We start from the raw sequence: 13326 nt of genomic DNA on the forward strand, positions 1-13326 counted from the left end.
GGGCCTAGTGGGTCCCCAAGCCCATCTTGTGGTGATTTCCCAGTTCAGAATACATAAATGGAACAGACATAGCTAGCAGCTGGCAGAATCGCCACATTTGCCCTCCAGCCTGTGGAGTGAGGGCTACCAGTGTGGGAAAAGCCAAGTGAAACCCTTAGAACTGTGCATACCTAGAAAGCACATCAGAAGCAACTCAGGGACACCTGGGTGGCTTAGTTGGTTAAGCATCTGATTCTTGATTTCATTCAGGTCATGGTCTCAGCGTTCATGAGATTGAGCCCCACATCGAGCTCTGTGCTCACAGCGCAGAGCCTGCTTAGGATTCTCTCTCTTTCTCTCTCTCTCTCTCTCTCTCTCTCTCTCTCTGCTCCTCCCCTGCTCACATTCTCTCTCAAAATAAATATTTAAAAATATTTGTTAAAAAAAGCCATTCAGCATTGCTGGAGGTACTGCAGACATCCGTGCAAGGACGTGAAAGGTGACTCCCAGCTCACCCTCACCCCCATTAAGCCCCCCTATGTGGCCCTTGCAGAAAACGGGTGGGTCTTAGGAAATGATACCAGATTATCACAAGCTAAAGCAGGTAGTGATTGGAAGCTGCTGTCCCAGCTGTGGCTTTGTTGCTTGTGCAAATTAACATCCCCTGGTGCCTGGCATGCAGCTATTGATCTGGTAAATTCCTTTTTCTCCACAACCTGTCCATAAGGCCCAGCAGAGCAAAGCAGTTTGCTTTCGGGTGGCAAGACCAGCAATACACCTGCACTGTCCAGGAGGACATCAACTCTCCAACCTCCTTGGATTTTGGAGGCAATGTACTCCTCATTTGGGTGTGTTACTCTGGCCCATCTGCCAAGTGACCCCAAATGCTGCTAGTTTTTAGTGGGGCCCAGAACAAGAGAAGGCTCTGCAACATTCCAGGCTGCTGTGCAAGCTGCTCTGCCACGTGGGCCATGTGACCCACAGATCCCGTGGAAGTACTGGAAGTGTCAGTGGCACTAGGGATGCTGCCTGGAGCCTTTCACAGGCCCCTGTAGATTTATTGCATTACAGGTCTTTAAGATTTTGGAGTAAGGCCCTGACATCCTCTGCAAATAGCAACTCTCCTTTTGAGAAATTGCTCTTGGCCTGCTACTGGGCCCTAGAAGAGACTGAATGCTTGGCTGTGGGCCATCAAATTACATGTGACCTCAGCTACCTATCATGAACTGGGTGTTATCTGACCCACCGAGCCACAACGTTGGGCGTGCACAACCACACTCCAGCATCAAATGGCAAGTGGTATATATGTGACCAAACCCGGGCACCTGAAGGTGCAAGTAAATTACGTGAAGAAGTGGCCCAAATGCCCATGCTCTCCACTCCCGCTGCATGGCCTTCTCCCTTCCTTCCTGCACCTGTCACCTCACAGGGAGTTTTTTGTGACTAGTTGACAAAGGAAGAAAAGACTCAGGCCTTGTTTACAGATGGTTCTGCGTGATATGTAAGCACCACCTGAAAGTGGATGGTCGTAGACATGCAGCCCCTTCCTGGGCCATCCCTCAAGAATAGTGGTGAAGGAAAATCCTCCTAGTGGGCAGAACTTCAGGCAGTATGCCTGCTTGTCCACTTTGCTTGGAAGAAGTGGCAAGATGTGTAATTGTATACTGATTCATGGCTGAGCCAATGATTTGCTTTCATGATTGGGGACTTGGAATATGGTTGGAAAATTGATGACAAAGAAATTTGGGGAAGAGGTATTTGAATAGACCTCTTTGGGTAAAAAAAAAAACCATAAGTATATTTGCATCCTATGTTCACCAAATGATGATCTTAGCAGAGGAGGATGTTAATAATTAAGCAGATAGGATGACCCATTCTGTAGACATCAGTCTGCCTTTCCCCAGCCAGCCCTAGCATCACCTAACTGGCTCATAAACAGAGAGGCTATGATGGCAGAAGTGGTTATGCATGGGCTCAGCAACATGGCCTTCCACTCATGAGGACTGACCTGGCTATGGCCACTACTGAGTGCCCAATCTGCCAGCAGCAGGGACCAACACTGAGCCCCCAATATGGCACCATTCCCCTGGGTAATCAGCCAGCTACCTGGTGGCAAGTTGGTTACATTGGACTGCTTCCATCATGGAGGGGACAGTGTTTTGTTCTTACTGGAAAAGGCACTTACTCTGGATATGGATTCTCCTTCCCTGCATACAAAACTTTTGCCAAAACTACCATCCATAGAATTACAGAATGCTTTATCCTCCATCATAGTATTCCACACAGTATTGCTGCAGTTCAAAGAATTCACTTCACAGCAAGAGAAGTGAAGCAATGGGCTTATGCTCATAGAATTCACTGTCTTACCATGTCCCCACCATCCTGAAGCAGCTGGCTTTTGAAGACTCAGTTACAAACAGCCCCGAGCTGGGTGGCAGTACCTTGCAGTGCTGGGACAAGGTTCTCCATTAGGCTGTATGTTCCATAAAACAGCAACTAGTATCTGGTGCTATTCCTTCCATAGTCAGGATTCAAGAACCAAGGGGAAGAAAAGGGAGTGGAACCACTCACTGCTACCCATAGCAACCCACGAGCACATTTGCTTCCTACTCCTGTGACTTTATGCTCTGCTGGCCTAGAGGTCTTAACTCCAAAGGAAGGGAAACCTCCACAAAGAGACACAACAGTGATTCCATTGAACCAGAAGTTAAGACTGCCTCCCAGTCACTTTGGGCTTCTCATGCCTCTGAATCAACAGGCAAGGAAGGGAGTGACTGGCGGATTGGTCCTGACTACCATGGGGAAATTGGACTACTACGTGATGGAAGGAAAGAAGAGTGTGTCTGGAGTACAGGACACCCCCAGGCCGTCTCTTATAAGTTCCATGTCTTGTGATTAAGGTAGGTGGAAAACTACAACAACCCAATCCAGGCAGGACTAGTAATGACCCAGACCCTTCAGAAATGAAGGTTTGAGTCATCCCACCAGGTAAAGAACCACAACCAGCTGAGGTACTTGCTGAAGACAAAGTGAATACAAAATGCTTAGTAGTAGAAGGTGTTATAAATACCAGCTGTGACACATGACTGGTTACAGAAACGAGGACCGTAATTGCTATGAGTATTTCCTCTTCATTTTGTATTGAATACACTTTTGTTTAGATATATACATATATTAAGAAAATATCTCTGTTTCCTTTCCTCTCTTATTCTCTCATATAACATGAGATATACTGACTTTATATCATGGTGCTTGGTACTGTTAATTTTAAATCATGTTATTTGAGCTACAGAATATCAAGAAGAAGAACAAACATCACTCAGGGACTTGACCTCCTCTTCCAGGAAAGGGGTTAGCAGGTTTTGGGTTGTATACAAGATAGTAGTATCACATTAAGGAGAATTATAACCTTGTTACTATCTTTCTTTGGAGATTAAGTATGGTTTAAGGAGATGTGTATAGCTGACAAGGGGTGGACTTGTGATGGTTAATTTATGTGTTAACTTTACCAGGGTAAGGAATACCCAAATAGCTGATAAACATTTCCGATTGTGTCTATTATAAGAGTATTTCTGGAATAAAGTACGTGATTCAGTAGAGATCCACCCTCACTAACATGGGCAAATACCACCCAATCCATTGAATGCCCAAACAGAACAAAAAGTCAAAAGAAGGGTGAATTCACTCTCCATCTTGAGCTGGGCCATCTTTTCCTACCCTTGGACGTTGGCCTGGTTTTTGCACCTTCAGACTCTGGAACTTACACCAGCAGCCCCCTGGTTCTCAGGCCTTTGGCTTCAGAATAAATTATACCACCAGCTTTCCTGGTTTCCTAGCTTGCAGATGGCAGTTTGTGGGACTTCTTGGACTCCATAACTACATGAGCAAATTCTTACAATAAATCTCCTCAGATACATAGATAAGCAGATGGATGGATGAATGGATGGATGGATAGATAGATACATAGATAGATAGATGCGTTTATTCAAGTACCCTGGATGAGCTAATTAACATCCTGAAGTCTCAATTGCCACATCTGTCAAATTAGGATCATAGTTCCTATTTCTGAGGTGTTAATGAGATGATTAAATGGGACATTCTATTCAAAGCCTTTAAGACAGCAACACAGGGCCAGGCATTCAGACAGCGATGAACATTCACTGCTTTCATCAGAGGTGAGGGACCTCTAGATCAGAAATAAGTGTTAAAGGGTAGGAGAAATGGGTGTAGGTGGCCAAACCTTCCAGTTATAAATGAGTCTTAGGGATGTAACGTACAGCATGGTGATTACAGTTAGCAACACTGTATTGTACAGTTGCTAAGAGTGCAGATCTTAAAAGTTTTCGTCACAAGGGAAAAAATGTAGAACTATATGAGGAGATGGGTTTAACTAGACTTACTGTGCTCATGATTTTGCAACATATGCATATATCAAACCATTATGCTGTATCCTCGAAACTAACACAATTTTATATTTCAATTATATCTCAATAAAATTGGGGAAAAAGATTAGTAAAGTGCAACATTGCAGTGATATTAAAGAACGAAATTGCTTTGAAAGCCATTTAAAGGTGTTTGAAAAACTTATGATGAATTTTTGAACTCATGACTTTACTTTTATATAAAAATGATACATTCTCATTATTGTTTTTAATTAACCCACGCAGAGAGATATAAAGAAGAAATTAGTAAATGTGCCCAAACTCTACCATTTAGGAAAAAATTAATGTTAACATTCAGTGATTATATTTCTAGACATTACCATAAGAGGGAGATAATTGAGATGAAAGGCAGATAACACTTTTATAGAATGGATTGCGCTATGCAAACTATTTTTTTATATGAAGAGCATTAAACTTTATTTTGCTTAAATTTAAAGGTGAAAAAACTAAAATGGAATGGAGGGAATTACTGAATTTTAGTGTAAGAGGTGTTAATTCTTTTTGGAGCTGCCCTTTGAAGGGGAGCAGAATACACAACTCTGTCACTTTGGCATGTGGATTATTTTGAGCTGAAGTCAATCAAGACCCTCTGGAAAACCTATTTACTTCCCCTTTAACTACCTAGAAGAATTTAGATGGAGAGTGTGGTTCAGGAAGAGGACTGTCACCAGGAATCACTACAAAGAATATGGGGTAGGCATGTTAAACTGCGGGGGAAGCTGGCAGGGCCTGGAGATCAAATTCTTCTGTGTCCCACCTCTCTGCAAAACATGGCAAATACGTTTACCAAACATTTGTTCTTCCTAACTTCCAATAAATTGTCTTCCTCTCCTCCCTTTGAAGTCCCAGGTCCCTACCCCTTCTCCTCTGCTCATGATGCCATAGTATATTCAATTGCCTGACTGCCTGTAGGGCTCCTATTATTATGAGGCTCCTGTACACATATAATTAAATTTGTTTTTCTCTTGTTAGTCTATCTCATGTCAATGTAATTAGTAAGCCAGCCAAAGAAACTGGAAGGGAGGAAAGAGAAGTTTTCCTCCCCTACCCTCTTCTAGTATACAGGCATACCTTATTTTATTACACATAGCTTTTTTTTTTTTAATGTTTATTTATTTTTGAGAGAGAGAGAGGGAGGGAAAGGGAGCAAAAGGGGGAAGGACAGAGACAGAGGGAGACATAAAATAGGAAGCAGACTCCTGGCTCTGAGCTGTCAGCACAGAGCCCAATGTGGGGCTCAAACCCACTAACCATGAGATCGTGACCTGAGCCAAAGTCGGATGCTTAACTGACTGAGCCACCCAGGCGCCCCTATTGTATTTAGCTTTACTGTGCTTCACATATACTGCATTTTTTACAAATTGAAGGTTTTTTTACAGCCCTGTGTGGAACAAGTCTATTGGTGCCATTTTTCCAACAGCATCTACTCACTTCCTGTTTCTGCATTTGTTCACATTTTGTTAATTCTTGCAATATTTCAAACCTTTTCATTGTTTATTTGTTATGGTGATCAGTGATCTTTGTTGTTACTATTATAATTGTCTTGTGGTGTCATGAACATCCCATGTAAGATAAGATGGCAAACTTAATAAATAAATATCGTATGTGTTCAGACCACTCCATCAACCACTAGTTCCTGTTTCCCTCTCAGGCCTCACTATTCCCTGAGACAAAACAATATTGAAATTAGGACAATTAATAACCCTACAATGGTGTCTAAATGTTCAAGTGGAAGGAAGAGTCACACATGTGTTACTTTAAATTAGAAGCTAGAAATGATTAAGCTCAGTGAGGAAGGCATGTCAGAAGTCAGTACAGGCCAACAGCTAAGCCTCTTACACCAAAGTCAGCCAAGATGTGAATGCAAAGAAAAAGTTCTTGAAGGAAATTAAAAGTGCTACTCCAGTGAACACATGAATGATAAGAAAGCAAAACAGCCTTGGGGTGCCTGGGTGGCTCAGTCAGTTAGGTGTCCCACTTTGGCTCAGGTCATAATCTCATGGTTCATGGGTTCAAGCCCCATGTCGGGCTCTGTGCTGCCAGCTCAGAGCCTGGGGCCTGCTTCGTATTCTGTGTCTCCCTCTCTCTCTGCCCCTTCCCCACTTATGCTCTGTCTCTCTCTTTCTCTCTCTCAAAAATAAATAAATGTTAAAAAATGTTTTTTAAAAAAGTGGATCCTGAAGATGGTACTGAGTTGCGGCAGTCTCATAAAACTTGAGCAGATGAGAAGTTGCTTCTTATGGATGAGCAAAAAAATGGTTTACTGAGATGGAATCTACTCCTGGTGAAGATGCTGTGAAGATTGTTGAGCTGACAACAAAGGATTTTGAATATGACATAAACTTAGTTAATAATGCAGTGGCAGGGCTTGAGAGGACTGACTTCGATTTTGTAAGAAGTTCTACTGTGGGTAAAAAGTTATTAAACAATATTGCATGCTACAGAGAAATCATTTGTGAAAGGAAGTGTGGATAGATGCCACAGACTTCACTGTTGTCTTACTTTAACAAATTGCCACAGCCACCCCACCTTCAGCAATCAGCACCCTGGTCAGCAGCCACCAGCGCTGAGCCAAGGCCCTCCACCCCCTAAAAGTTTAGACTCACTGAAAGCTCAGATGATAGTTTGCATTTTTCAGCAATCAACTGTTTTTAAGTATGTACATTGTTTTTTAGACATAAAAACTACTTCACACTTAATAGACTACAATATTGTGTAAACATAACTTTTTATGCACTGGGAAACCGAAAACTGCATTGACTTGCTTTATTGCAATATGTACTTACTTTATTATGGTGGTCTGGAACCAAACCCACAATATCTCCAAGATATGCCTATATAGCATAGTTTTCCCTGAAATTAACATACTTAAATTTAAAAAAATTTTTTTACATTTATTTATTTATGTAATCTCTATACCCAACATGGGGCTCAAACTCATGACCCCAAGATCAAGAGCCACATACTCTCCCAACTGAGCCACCCAGGCATCCCTGTAGTGAACATACTTTTTAAATATATATATTTAAACAATTACTTTGTTTTAAATTTTTTTTTAATGTTTATTTAGTTTTCAGAGACAGAGAGAGCACGAGCAGGGTTGGGGCAGAGAGAGAAGGAGACACAGAATCTGAAGCAGGCTACAGGCTCTGAGCTATCAGAACAAAGCTTGATGTGGTGTTGGAACTCACGAACCACGAGATCATGACCCGAGCCGAAGTCAGATGCTTAGCCTACTGAGCCACCCAGGAGCCTGTACATGATTACTGTTTTTAATGTTTATTTTATTATTTCTTTTGAGAGAGAGAGTGTGTGCACAAGTATGCACTGGCAGGGGAGGGGCAAAGAGAGAGAAAGAGATAGAGAGTCTCAAGCAGGCTCCACGCTGTCAGCGTGGAGCCCGACCTGGGACTCAGACTCAGTCACAAACTGTGAGATCATGATCTGAGCCAGAATCAAGAGTTGGGACACTTAACCCACTGAGCCCCCCAGGCGCCCCTGTAGTGAACACACTTAAATTGCATGTCAAAGAGACACGCACAAGAAAAAAGTGATAGAGAACAATTGCCATAAAGACCCTACTTGGCATGCCTGACTGGCTCAGGTGGTGGAGTGTGCAACTCTTGATCTGGGGGTTGTAGTTTCAAGCCCCATATGAAGTGTAGGAATTACTTACAAATAAAATCTTAACAACAACAAAAAGACCCTACTTGGTTACATTTTTGAACTTTAAGGATAAACATTTTTTCAGACAACTAAGCAAAAGGCCAAGTGTCCATGCAAAGACAATTCCGTGGGAAAAGAATAGTCTTTTCAAAATGTTGCAGGGCAACTGGATGTCCACATGCAAAACAATGGTTTGGGATACTCACTTCATACTACATGCAAAAATTGGATCCAGATGGCAGAAAAACCGATATGTAAGAGCTAAAATTATAGAACTCTGAGAAGAAAACAGTGTACCTAGGTAGACAATTTCTTAGATATAAATCCAAGCATAAGTGACAAGAGATAAAAATAAGTTGGACTTTAGCTAAATTTAAAATTTTTGTGGGGCACCTGGGTGGTTTTGTTGGTTAAGCGTCCAACTTAAGCTCAGGTCATGACCTCATGGTTTGTGAGTTTGAACCCTGTGTGGGGCTCTGTGCTTGTCAGCATGGAGCCTGCTTTGGATCCTCTGTCCCCCCCTTTTTGCTCCTCCCCTGATTTCTCTCTCTCAAAAATAAAATAAAAACATTAACAAATTTTTTAATTTAAAACTTTTGTGATTCAACCCCAATATCTATAGCAGCGCTATCGACAATAGTCAAAGTATGGAAAGAGCCCAAATGTCCATCAACGGATGAGTGAATAAAGAAGATGTGGTATATATATACAGTGGAGTATTACTCGGCAATCAAAAAGAATGAAATCTTGCCATTTGCAATTATGTGGATGGAACTAGAGGGTATTATGCTAAACAAAATTAGTCAAAGACAAATATCATACGACTTCACTCATATGAGGAATTTAATATACAAAACAGGGGCGCCTGGGTGGCTCAGTCGGTTGAGCGTCTGACTTTGGCTCAGGTCATGATCTCACGATCTGTGAGTTCGAGCCCTGCGTCGGGCTCTGTGATGTCAGCTCAGAGCCTGGAGCCTGCTTCAGATTCTGTGTCTCCCTCTCTCTCTGCCCCTCCCCCACTCATGCTCTGTCTGTCTCTCTCTCTCTCTCTGTCAAAAATAAATAAACATTAAAAAAAATTTAAGATATAAAACAGATGAACATAAGGGAAGGGAAGCAAAAATAATATAAAAACAAGGAGGGAACAAAACATAAGAGACTCTCAAATATAGAAAACAAACTGAGGGTTGCTGGAGGGGTTGTGGATGGGGGGGATGGGCTAAAGGGGTAAGGGGCATTAAGGAAGACACTTATTGGGATGAGCACCAGGTGTTATATGTAGGGGGTGAATCACTGGATTCTACTCCTGAAATCATTATTGCACTATATGCTAAGCTGTATGTAAATTTAAAAAAGAAATTTTAAAAAAAGAAATAAGTGTGCCTGGGTAACTCAGTTGGTTAAGCGTCTGACTTCGACTCAGGTCATGATCTCACAGCTCGTGACTTCGAGTCCCACGTTGGGCTCTGTGCTGACAGCTCAGAGCCTGAAGCCTGCTTCAGATTCTGTGTCTCCCTCTCTCTCTGCCCCTCCCGTTTGTGCTCTGTCTCTTTCTGTCTCTCAAAAATAATAAATAAACATTTAAAAATAAATAAATAAAAATTATAAAATAAAAAAAAAAGCTTTTGTGTTTTAAATGACATCACCAAAAAAGTAAAAAAGCAATCCACAGAATAGGAGAATATATTTGGAAATCTTGTATCTGCTAAGGATTTGTATCTTGAATATTTAAAGAACTCTTGCAACTCAATAAGACAAATAACCCAATTTTTTAAGGATTTTAAGGGCCAAGGATTTGAATAAACATTTATTCAAAGAAGATATGAAAATGGCCAGTAAGTGCATGAAAAGATGCTTAACATCATTAGTTATGCAAATAATCATAAGAAGACACCAATTAGCATCACTGTAATAACAGCATTGTTCACAATGTGGAGAAACTGGAACCCTCATACACTGCAAGCTGGAATGTGAAACGGTGCAGCCACTCTGGAAAACAAGAAGTTCATCAGAATGTCAAACAGTGTTACCATGTGATCCAGCAATTGTGGTCCTAGGTATATACCCAAAAGAATGGAAACGTATGTCCACACAAAAACTTGAACATGCATTGGGGCACCTGGGTGGCTCAGTTGGTTGAGCGTCCAACTTCAGCTCAGGTCATGATCTCACAGCTTGTGGGTTTGAGCCCCGCATCAGGCTCTGTGCTGATGGCTCAGAGTCTGGAGCCTGCTTCAGATTCTGTGTCTCCCTCTCTCTCTGCCCCTCCCCCACTCATGCTCTGTCTCTCTCTGTCTCAAAAATAAATAAACATTAAAAAAATTTTTTAGGGGTGCCTGGGTGGCTCAGTTGGTTGGGTGACCGACTTCGGCTCAGGTCATGATCTCACAGTTTGTGAGTTTAGCCCCGCATAGGGCTCTGTGCTGACAGCTCAGATCCTGGAGCCTACTTCAGATTCTGTGTCTCCCCCTCCCTCCCCTGCTCACGCTCTGTGTCTGTCTCTCAATAATAAATAAATGTTAAAAAAAACTTTATACAAAAAATTTTTTAAAAAAAGCTTGAACATGAATGTGCATAATAGCCTAAAAGTGGACACGACCCGAATATCCATCAACTGATGATTGTGTAAACAAAATGTTATATGTCCTTGCATACACAGGAATATTACTTGACCCTAAAATGGGATGAAGTACTGATATGCGCTGCAACATGGATGAGCCTAGAACACATGCTGAGTGAATGAAACCAGACACAAAAGACCAAACATTGCATGATTCCATATATATACACGAAATGTCCAGAATAGACAAATTCATAGATCAATGGTTGCCAGGGGCTGGAAGGAGGAGAGAATGGGGAGTGACTGCTCATAAGTAGCAGGTCCTTCTTTGCAGTGATAAAAGTCTTCTAGACTATGGTGATGGTTGCAAAACTCTGCAAATATACTAAAACCCATTAAGTTGCACGTTTTTAACCAGTGAATTTTATGGCATGTAAATTATATCTCTGTAAAGCTATATTTTTAAGAAAAGGTTTCTTCAGGGCACCTGGGTGGCTCAGTCAGTTAAGCGTCTGACTCTTGATTTCAACTCAGGTCACGATCTCACGGTTTGTGGGATTAAGCCCCATGTCGGGCTCTGCACTGTCAGTAGAACTGACTTGGGACTCTCTCTCTCCCCCTCTCAGCCCCTCCCCTGCTGGTGTGTGCTTGTGCTCTCTCTCTTTCAAAATAAATAATAAACATTAAAGAAAAAAATGTTTCTTCAAGAGGTCAAAATATAAGACTCACCTGACTTCTCTGTACCAAATTTAATGACTATACAGCAATATCTAAATTTTAAGGGAAAGATTGACCTATTTTCTTATAGGAACAAAAATCCTAAAATCCTGTGGCTTAGGGCACCTGGGTTGCTCCATCGGCTGGGTGTCTGGCTCTTGACTTCAGCTCAGGTCATGATCTCACAGTCCATGGGTTCAAGCCCGCATAGGGCTCTGCACTGACAGTGTGGAGCCTGCTTGGGATCCTCTCTCTCTCCCTCTCTCTCTGCCCACTTGTGTGCTCTGTTTCCCTTTCTCTCAAAATAAATAAACAAACTTGAAAAAAAAAATTAAATCCCAGTGGCTCAACAGCACAAATTTATTCCTTGCTTGAGTTACATATGTAATACCGGTTGTCCCAGGACCCTGCACTGCACACTCCCCTTGCAACCCAGGCTGACAGAGCTTTACCATCTTATAGCTGGAAATAACTGGACCCTCCCTGTCAATACCCCAGAGGAATAGACTGCTGGAGGGGGGTCACCGGGCAACAAAATGCTTCCGCCCAGAAGTGAGACTTGTCACTTTGACTCACACCCCTTTGGCTAGCCCATTTGACTTACAGCCCATTGCCCTCTCTGTCTTACTGCAGGAGGACAAGAAGATGTAACACTTAATGTCCCTGGCAGGAAAAGAGGACTAGGTGTGGGCAAGCTCTAGAAGGGTCAACCACGGCATAGGATGTGACTCTGGCTGTCAGATCTGTCTCTCCCGGACTTGAAGTAAGTCCCTAAGATGCGAAGGATCCAGAATGATAGCGAGTCTTCCATCACTAGTCATGGCAAAATAGACCTCCCCTCCTGGGGTGCTAACGCCAGGAGCACTGTGCCCGAGGCTTGGCTTCTGAACCCTGTACTGCTCAGCAGCAGCCTTGCTGTCCTCGCAGGACCTGTGGTAAGGTTCAGTTTTGACTGTGGTTTTCATGCACGGCCTGGGAACCAAGCTGCTTCATCAGCTCTCCAAAGAAGTCCAGGATTTTCCATAAATTCTTCATCTCCTTAAAGCAGCCAAAATGGATTTTTGTCATCTGATACTGAAAACCCTTCCTGATTGGGGACAGCTATGCATACAGCAATGAGGACAATCACATGACTGGGAAACCTACCCATTGTCATTAACTTGTTCTGTGCTTATGGATAAGACTTATGATAGAAAAGCCAGGTTTATGGGTTAGGCACAAAAGGAGTTTATTCCTGGGGCGCCTGGGGGGTTCAGTCAGTTGAGCGTCGGACTGTTGATTTCGGCTCAGGTCATGATCTCACAGTTTTGTGGGACTGAGCCCTGAGTCGGGCTCTGTGCTGTCAGTGCAGAGCCTGGTTGGGATTCTCTCTCTCTCTCTCTCTCTCTCTCTCTCTCTCTCTCTCTTTCTTTCTCTGTGTGTGTGCATGTGTGTGTGTGTGTGTGACCCTCCCCTGCTCATGCTCTCTCTTTCTCTCAAAATAAATAAACTTTTTTAAAAAAGGAAGTACAAATCTCTCTATGTCACTTGTGCACACACCCTCTTATTTTCAAAGAGCAGGTAAACACAGGCAGAATTCAGGCATCCACTCCAATGTCCCTTCCTTTGCAGCACATTTGTCTGGCTATCAGCTTTAGATGCATCTACTCATTCTTGATCTTGGATGTCTATATTCTTTGAGTGTACAATACCAAGAAAACTATACCAAGATACCAAGAAAACTATGTGTGGCCTTTTAGCTCTTGCAAAGAGCCAAGGTGACATGAGAGAGAGACTGTAGGAGATGAGGCCCCTCCTCACCTTTGATGGGTAAGTAAACACTGGGACGTGTTGTTGATGCCTGCATCATATCTGGGCTGTAACAAGGGCCTGAGGAGGGTAATAGTGACCATTACCATGCATGTTAAAATACTTGTTAAAATCATGTTTCCACAAGCACCTAGTTGTATGCCTTTGTCTCCT

Source organism: Panthera tigris, chromosome C1, assembly GCF_018350195.1.
Source record: "Panthera tigris isolate Pti1 chromosome C1, P.tigris_Pti1_mat1.1, whole genome shotgun sequence".
In the NCBI taxonomy this organism is placed as follows: domain Eukaryota; kingdom Metazoa; phylum Chordata; class Mammalia; order Carnivora; family Felidae; genus Panthera; species Panthera tigris.